Source organism: Phascolarctos cinereus, unplaced genomic scaffold, assembly GCF_003287225.1.
Source record: "Phascolarctos cinereus isolate Bilbo 61053 unplaced genomic scaffold, phaCin_HiC Scaffold_2;HRSCAF=192, whole genome shotgun sequence".
Lineage (NCBI taxonomy): Eukaryota > Metazoa > Chordata > Mammalia > Diprotodontia > Phascolarctidae > Phascolarctos > Phascolarctos cinereus.
This window is the reverse complement of record NW_027555625.1, coordinates 357093128-357102393: the sequence shown is the minus strand read 5'-3', so window position 1 is coordinate 357102393 and position 9266 is coordinate 357093128. Positions and strand designations below refer to the sequence as shown.

Here is a 9266-nt window from a genome sequence, read left to right as displayed (position 1 = left end):
TATATGCTGAAAATCTGAGAACTTCACTATATGGCACCTACCCAATATGTTGTCACTAATTCCCCTTGCAAGCACACAGTTCACAAAGCTCGGAGAATAAATGGTTTATTTGTGTATTGAAGAAAACAAGTAGAATTCTCATCAGAGCTTACAGAAAATACCAACACTTGCTAATGCATTAGTAAACCTTCCCTGGGGATCTGTATAGGTATAGTTACTTAGAATGCATCAATTAGAGCTTCCAATAGGCAACCCATAGTTTCCAGCAGGTGGCACCCGTCACACCTCCTGTAGTTCTCTACAACTAGTAGAAAGTAGGGCCACTACCCTTTTTCTTTTCTTTTCTTTTCTTCTTTTAAATTTTAGGCTTAAATACTTAAAAAATACACAATAGAGAAAAGAAAAAGAAATCTATTATAAACTTAAATATTGAAACTTAAATATAAAATAAAAAAATTTTAAAAAGCATGTCATGTGCACAGCAGAATGTGAGAGGATTCAAAATATATAGAAATGAATTTCCATTTCAGGAAAGCCAATATAATAAATACTACGCATTGTGTTGAGAGCTGTCCATCTTTTCTTTGCTTCCTTGTAAGTTTTCTTTTGCTTTCTGCTGTGTAATTTTTACTTCTTTTCTCCCCCAACTTCCTCCCCCTCCAAGATTACAATTAAGCTCACATATATTTATATATAGATATAGATATATACATACATATATACATGTAAACACATACATATATACATACATACATACATAGACATATCTTTTCCCTGACAAATTCTACTCCTGATCTTTACTTTTATGTTTGTGTGTTTCTCTTATTTCCTGTCCTTCCTGACTCCTCTACTTCACTTTTACCTATTACTTAACCTACCACTACCCCTTTTTCCAGAGGAAAAACCTCTCCCTGGACTTAGCTCAGCAGATGATGGCGACAGCACATTTATTTCAGAGATGCTCTGAATACTAAACCAGAGGAAGGTAACTCCTTTTTAAGTGCTGTTATTCCCATCTCTGGCTTCATACAATAGTTCACCCAGTAGTCAGGAAGGAAAGCCCGCCATGACGAGCACCTTGAAACTACAATAGAATAAGTTTCTGTCATTAGCGCCAGGCTGGAGGCAGACTGTTTCTGCCAGCTGACGGATGGCGTGCGTCCCACACCTGCGTCTGGATTTCCCATGAGTCTAGAAGCCCAGCAAGACACTTCCACTCTGCCCCCATCTTCTCCCTACCTCCAGTTATTCCTTAGGCCCTAAAGATCACTCTGTGGCCAATTTGGCTGGGATGTTAAAATTAGCCAAGGCTGCTTCCCATAACATCTAGCACAGGGGGATAGAGAAGTCAGGCACTCCCCTGATATTACAATGTGATGGAAAAAACATTGTCATCCTTGATACATTCATTCTGAAAGTCTTTGAGAATGCAGAAATCAATCTTGATAACTAATGTTTCTTGAGGCAGCTAGGTGTTGTAGCGGATAGAGTGCCAGAAAGACTCATCTTACTGAATTCAAACCTGGCCTCAGATACTTATTAGCTGCATGAACCTGGACAAGTCACTTACCCTATTTGCCTCAGTTTCCTCATGTGTAAAACGAGCTGGATAAGGAAAGGACAAACCATTTCAGTATGTTTGCCAAGAAAACCCCAAATGAGGTCATAGAGAATCGGATACAACTGAACAACACAACAACAAAATATTTCTTGGGAACAGAAAAGTGCCTAGAAAGTGAAGTCTTGTGGGTGGGATGGTATTTATTGCATCATCATGGAGCATACTACCAGAAGCATTGTCTGGCTGGTGCTGACATGCCAATGGGATCCCCCATTACAGGGCCCATTGTGACCTTAGAGCAATGTCACAGTGGGCTCTGTCTCTGGAACAGGAATATTCTCTGTGCATGGTGCTGATGCTGACACCAGAGATGCTGTAGATCTCTCCTTATTTGGTGACTGTCCGCATCCATTTTGGACAGAGCAAGTGAGAATTTTTACCAAAGAAAGATTATAATATGATTTTTTTTTCCCTTCTAAAAAAAAAAAGATACTTGATTTCTACGACATGACAAATCAGGAAACATGGTAAGATGTAAAGAAAGCCAGACTTGGTGTCAGAGGACATAGGTTTAAATCTCGTTCTGCTAATTACTAGCTGTGTGATCTTGGGCACATTACCCAACCTTTAAGGACCTCTGTTTCCTCAGATCTATAAAAAGAAAGACTTGTACTAGTTGACCTCTGAGGGCTCTCTATTCTATGCCATTCTGCCTGTTTTTGTGAGGCACTTGGGGTTAAGTGACTTGCCCAGAGTCACACAGCTAATGAGTGTTATGTGTCTGAGGCTGGATTTGAACTCAAGACCTCCTGACTCCAAGGCTGGTGCTCTATCTGCTGCGCCACCTAGTGCCCCTATTAATACTTATTTCAAAAGATCTGTGATTTTATTGGTGTGGGGATTCTATCCATCAGCAGAAATAAAAAACCCTCATGTTTGAGAAAAAATATTATTTTTAAAAAATCCTTGATGCCTTCCTGTGCAGTTCTTTATAAGCTGCAAATATTAAAAATAAAAACAAAAACCCTCTCAGTCACTCTGCATTTAGCCAGGTTGTTGCTTCTTGGGTGACATTCATTCATGCAACAAGCATTTATTTGACACCCACTATGAGCCAGGCTCTGGGGATACAGATGAAAATAAAACAGTCCCTGCCCTCAGGGGAGCTTGCATTTTGCTCTGTGTGATAGATACATAGTTTATCTCCAGGCTCAGACTAGGAGACTCTCTAGCTCAGAGTAACCCAACATAGGGTTACATGCTAAGAAGTTGGACAAGGTCTTTAATGGAGGCAATGATGACAATAATGATGGTAATGAGGAAGATGATGATTAGAGGGAGTACTCAGTTATTAAAGGTTATAATAGAGATGCAAACAGATGAAAGCAAGGATTAAGGAGCATTCACTTGCTGGCAGTTAGGGATTGTTCAGGGATCTCGGTAGAGAAGGCAACACGTGGGTCACAGGACAGAATGGATCAGAGGTCTGAAATGTGAACAAACAGGTAAATCAAGTCAAGGCTTATTCTGAAGCAAGGTCTTCCTCAGTTAAGGGCCTCTTGTATAATCCCCAGTAGGGCAGATCCCAGTTCTACCTTTTATAGAAAGCCTTTTCCAATTTCCCTTAATTCTAGTACCTTCTCTCTGTGAATTATTCCCCATTTATCCTATATATACAGCATATCCGTCTATAGTTGTTTACATGTTGTCCCCCAGGTTAGACTGTGAGCTCCCTGATATTAGGATCTTTTAGATTTTTTTTTTATCTTTAGTACTTAGCCCAGTGCTTAGCACATAGTAGGTGCTTAATAAATGTTTATCAACTGGCCCAGCTGGAGTTAGTAGAAGAGTTTGTGGGCTTTAGCTTCCTCCTCTATAAAATGAAGAGGCAGCATTAGAGAACTTTTATCTAAGTTACCTTCCATCTCTAAATGAGAAGCCTGCCAAACTTATGAAATCTAACCAACAAGGCATTGTTGTAATTCATTGGAAAGAAGATGAGCTTTGAGCTCTGAGGATCCGGTTCAGATCCTGTCTCTGGCATTAACTAGTTATCTGGGTGACCTCAAGCAAGGCACGTAATCTCCTGCTCCTCATTCCTGATCTGTAAAATGAAGGGGTCATTCCGAGTCCCTTTTATCTCTAAAGCTAGGATCCTGTGATAAGGCCCTTCTCACACTGTGTCCCGCTGTCAAAGGCAAGCTTTAATTAACCTGCTGACTAGCAGGGATAGAGAGTACTTGTGAACTAAATTTTCTTATTAACTCAGAGCCAGTGGGAACATCCAGTGACTACAAATCTTCCCGAATATCTGAGTCCTTTTCTGATTTCAGTCACATCAATCATTGGCTCATTCTTTACCGATGGCAGGTCTTCTTAGGCCTCAAGACCTTTCAGGGCTAGATTGGAGCCAGGAGGCCTAGGTTTAAGTCTGACTACTTCCAGGTTGTGTAATCTTGGAGAAGTCACTTCTTTTTTGAGAGATTCACTTTCCCTATCTGTAAAACTGAAGAGTTTGGATTTGCAAAGGCAGTGCCATACATTGGAAAGCATAAATTTGGAGTCAAAGGATCTGGGTTCAAATTCTAGTTCTTTGCCTTGCAATCTGTGTGACCTTGGGCAAGTCATTTACAGGCCTCAGTTTCCAAATCTGCAAAATGAGGGGGGTTGGACCAGATAAGTTCTGAGGCCCCTTCTGTCACTAAATCTATGAACCTATGATCCTCTATATGAAATGTTCTGAACCTGGAGTCTATGAGCTTTTTCTTTTTTAAACATTTTGATAACTGTATTTCAAAATGACCAGCTCCCTTTGTTATCCTACATGTTTTATGTTCCAGACTGCCAAAGGAGTCCATGATATACAACGGATTAAGGACCTTTGTTCCGCATTCCTGACTTGTCTACTTGTGTTGTCCATAGCGATACTGGTAGAGATACTGATGAATAGGCTCAATAGGATGACCACAAAACTTCCTGAAAGCATCTGGGTAATAAGAGCAGCAGACCTAGGTTCAAATCCTACCACTTACTACCTGTGGGTCCTTGTACAAATCACTTCATTCTGAGCTTCTGTTTCCTCTTCCGTAAAAAGAAGGGGTTTGACTAGATGACCTTTCAGCTTTACATCTATGATCACATGACTCAATCTCCCCCGAGGCTCCTTCTAACCGGGAAGTTCAATCTTTAAAGTGAACTTTCTCGGGTGGTTGTGAGACTCCAGATAAAGAACAGATAATGGAGAAATTCACTACAAACTCTGAAGTACTATGAAGACTGAAAAGTGAAATATACATGAAAGATGTTTTTTTAAAAAATCATCATTACTATCTTAGGCTGCAGATGGAGATGGGAAAGGTAGAGGATATGGATTGAGTTTGCCTTGAGTCCCAGAAAGCTGCTTTTGGGAACCAGCCCCTGATTGGAAAATATTTTCCTATTTCCTTCTGCCTAAATGGATATACTGCTAGCCTAGGGAATAGAAAGAGCTGGGGTTCCTATCTTTGACAACTTACTAGCTGTGTGACTGGGAACAGGGAACTTTACCTGTTAACCTCAGTTTCCGCATCTGTAAAATGGAGATAAAAACACCTGTTGTACCTACCTCACAGGGTCGTTGTGTGGCTCAAATTAGATCAAACATTCATGTGTGTGTGTGTGGGTGTCTATATGTGTATTTCATATATACATATAAATATATGTTATATAGTGTGTAAAATGTTAACTTTTATTATTATTGTCATCTTGATGACAATGTCATCTTAAAGTCTTAGCTAAGGGCCAGAAACAACAGCAAACAATTGAGGCTGATGTGAAGAAGACTTGAAAATTAGGGTTTGCTCCACCCCTTTGGCGAAGTCTCCGGTATGGCTGTCTGGGTGTAATCCAGAATGAGATTAAATTGATTGCTTTAAAAATCTGCCCCTGATCTGGGTATGTTTGTTTAGGGATGAGCGACGTCCAGGTGTTCTTTTATGTGTGTCTCTCTTCTATTACTAATGAGGCTAGTACTAAACGGATTGTTTTATAGATTTGGTTCAATTCAAAATCTAATAAGCACTTACTTTGGATAAAGCACTATGCTAGGTGCTGGGAATAAAAGCATTAATATATGGCTCAGTCCCTACTTTCAGGGAGTTTACCATTTACTTTGGGAAGGAGTTATGATGTGACCTGTACACAGATAAGGGCAATGTGAGGTTAGAGATACAAGTGAAGGAGAGTCCTAGATGAAAAGGTTTTGAGAGCTCTGATAAGGGACAGAACACTTTCAGCTGGGGCCATGAGGAAAAGCTTCATGGATAAGGTGGAGCCTCAGCCGAGCAACTGAAGGAAGAGGATTTAAAGGGGCAGATCAGAATCACAGAATTTCGGAGCTGAAAGGGACCTCAGTGGTCATCTATTCCAACCCATATTCATAAAGGAATTCTGACCATAATCTGTATGACAAGCAGTCAGCCAGCCCTTGCTTGAAGACCTCCAGGGACGGGAAATACACTCCACCTCCAGAGGCAGCACATTACACTTTGGGGCAGCTCTAATCATTAGGAAATTTTTTCCTAAAATCAAGCCTAAAATTTCCTCTTTGTAGCTTCCAGCCATTACTACTGGTTCTGTGCTCTGGGGTCGAGTAGAACCAGCCTCCTTCCTCCTGCGCATGGCAATGCCTCAGATACTTGAAGAGAGAGATCATCCTCCTCCCCCACCCCCTTATCTTCTGTAGCAAAACATCCCCTTCCACTGATCTTTATATGACATGGACTCAAGTCCCTTTATGCTCCTAGTTGCTCTCCTTGGGAGGCTCTCCAGCTTAGTAGTAGTGACTTTCCTGAACTATGGTGCCCAGAACTGAACACACTTCAAATGTGATACAGCCAGGGTAGAGGACAGAGGAACTACTACTTCTCTATTCCTAGAAGTGATGGCTTCCTGGATGTAGTCCTAGATCACTCAAACTTTTTATTTTTTTGGCTACTCATATGGTACAGTGGATAGAGCACCACCCCTGAAGTCAGGAGGACCTGAGTTCAAATCTGACCTCAGACCAAACACTTGACCCTTACTAGCTGTGTGATCCTGGGCAAGTCACTTAACCCCAACTGCCTTAAAAAAAAAAAAGCTTTGTTCTGCGTTCCTGACTTGTCTACTTGTGTTGTTTAATCATGTCCCACTCTTTGTGACTCCATTTGGGGATTTTCTTGGCAAAGATACTGGACTGGTTTGCCATTTCTTTTCCAGCTCATTTCACAAATGAGGAAACTGAGGCAAAGAGGGTTAAGTGACTTGCCCGGGGTCACATAGCTAATAAGAGTCTGATGCTGGGATTTGAACTCAAGAAGAAGAGTCTTTCTGAGTCCAGTCCAGGCACTCTATTTAGTGGGCCACCTAGCTGCCTACTAAAAGGCCAGAATCTTTTCTAGTTGAACTTCTATCTAATCATGACTCCCCCATCTTGTATTTGTGAAGCTGTTTTTTTTTAAATAAACCCAAATATAAGACTTCACAAGTTATCTCATGAAGGCAGTCCAATGTTCTAGCCCAGAGGTGACAAATATGGCAGCCACATTGTGCCAGCAACACTCACAAAGTGCACCAGATTAAAATGTAATTGAGAAATAGTTAACAGAATAAGTGAAAAACACAACACAACATAGAATTATGTTAATATGTGGTTTTGTAAGTCAGTATAGACCCTGTATATGGTTCTGTATGGTTCAATGGCCCAATTTCTATTTGAATTTGCCATCACTGATCTAATCCTTCAAGTTCTTCTTGGATCCCGACGCTGCCATCCAAGATGGTAGCTATTCCTCCATGCTTTGTACACTCTGAAAATGAGAAAACATGCCGTCTTTGCAAGTCGGTGATGAAAACGTTAAACAGATCCCTGTGGTCCTCCATTAGAGACCTTCTGCTATGTTGACACTGAACCATTAACAAAGATTGCTTGAGTCTAGTTCGTAATCACCTTGCTGTATTATTGTCTAGTCTACATCTCTTTATGTTTTCCACAAGAACAGTATGAGATATTTTATCAAGTGCTTTAACTGTATTTGCAGCCTGCCCCTGATGGCCCTGTTTAATAATTCTGTCAAGAAAGGACACGAGGTTAGTCTGACATAACCTATTTTTGATGAGACCATCCAAGCAGGCTCTCTGAAATCACTGTTCCCTTTTTTATGTGTTCCCCAATGATCTCTTTAATGATTTGCTCTATACTTTCCCCAGGAATCCAGGAACACGGTTTGCAGACTCTATTATCTTTCCCTTTTTTTGAAAATCAGGACAACATTTGGTCTTTTTCCATCTCTTGGTTGTTGTTCAGTCACGTCCAACTCTTCATGACCCCATTTGAGGTTGACTTGGCAAAGATACCAGAGTGGTTTTGCCATTTCCTTCTCCAGCTCATTTTACAGATAAGGAAACCGAGGCAAGCAAAGTTGAGTGATTTCCCCGGGGTCACACAACTAGTAAGTCTGAGGCCAAATGTGAATTTAGATCCTTCTGACTCCAGTCAAGCGCTCCAGCCACAGCACCACCTATCTGCCCTATCTCTTGGTACGTCTCCTGTTTTCCTGGATCTCTGAAAGATAGATTATTGGCAGTGGTTCAGCAATCACAACTGCCAGTTCTTTCCAGACTTATGCCCTGAATTCATCTGACTCAGGTGACTGGAATTCATCAAGGGGTAGGTAGGTACTTGCTTACCATCTCCTAATTTATCTGATATGTCCATTCACTTTTCCATCATTTCCAATGCAAAAGAAGAGAAAATGAAAGAAAAAGAATAATTGTTTGGGTTTGCTTTCTTTCTGTTGTCAATTATCATAGGATATCCAGTTCTCTCTTTTTGGAGAGGATGAAGCTAAGGCCGAGGGAGATTAAATGACTTCCCAAGGGTACACAGGCAGTTAGCATCAGAGCTGAGATTCCAAATCAGGTCTGGTAACACCAAGGAATCAGGCCTCCAACTTAAGCATTTTTTCCACAACACCATTCTGCCTCTGATCATCCCAGCCATCCCAAGCAGCCCGTCTGTTCTTTGATCCTCCTCTTTCTCCCAATATAGCTAAATGTAACAGGTGCAAAGAGAACACATTCCACGTGACCCCCACATGTAACAGATGTGAATGAGGTTCTGGGGTCTAACCACATTCACTCGTAGTCACCCAGTCTCAGTCTGCACTCGACTTGCTGCTGCATATTTAATTTATTAATCTTGCACTCTATAATAATCCAGGGGTATACTGAATAATTTATTTCTCATTAATAAGTCTGTAATCTCTTGTCATTAATTAACTGATTTAGCTTGAGCCCTCACTCCAGTTCATTAAATATTAATTATTCAGTGAATAAGAGAAAATTCCTTTCCCATTAGTAATGTTTCTTATTTATGTTTAAATAAATACTAAAATAACAAAATATATAATTTATTAACAAACTGAATAAACATATTTATAATTTATAATATTTTGACAATGACCAATGTCATTGCTAAAATCACTTCAAAACCCTGTGATGATGATGATGATAATAATAATAATATTTATATAATAGTATGTGCCAGGTACTGTGCTAAATGTTTTATAATTATTATCTCATTTAATTTTCACAATAACCCTGGGAGGTAAATGTTATTATTAGCCCCATTTTACATATGGGGAAATTGAGGCAAACAGGAACTTGCCCAGGATGATATAGCTAG

At 40.3% G+C, this 9266-nt stretch overlaps 1 long non-coding RNA gene across 2 annotated transcripts in view; it reads right to left on the bottom strand.

The window, feature by feature from the left end:
* Window positions 1-779: 779 nt before the first annotated feature.
* The window catches only part of LOC110197353 (uncharacterized), a 29593-nt gene continuing 21106 nt past the window's right edge, over window positions 780-9266 (bottom strand). For both annotated transcript variants that reach the window (XR_002321464.2, XR_002321463.2), the window contains exon 4: window positions 780-3047. This is a non-coding gene — a long non-coding RNA (uncharacterized LOC110197353). The remainder of the gene's footprint in view (window positions 3048-9266) is intronic.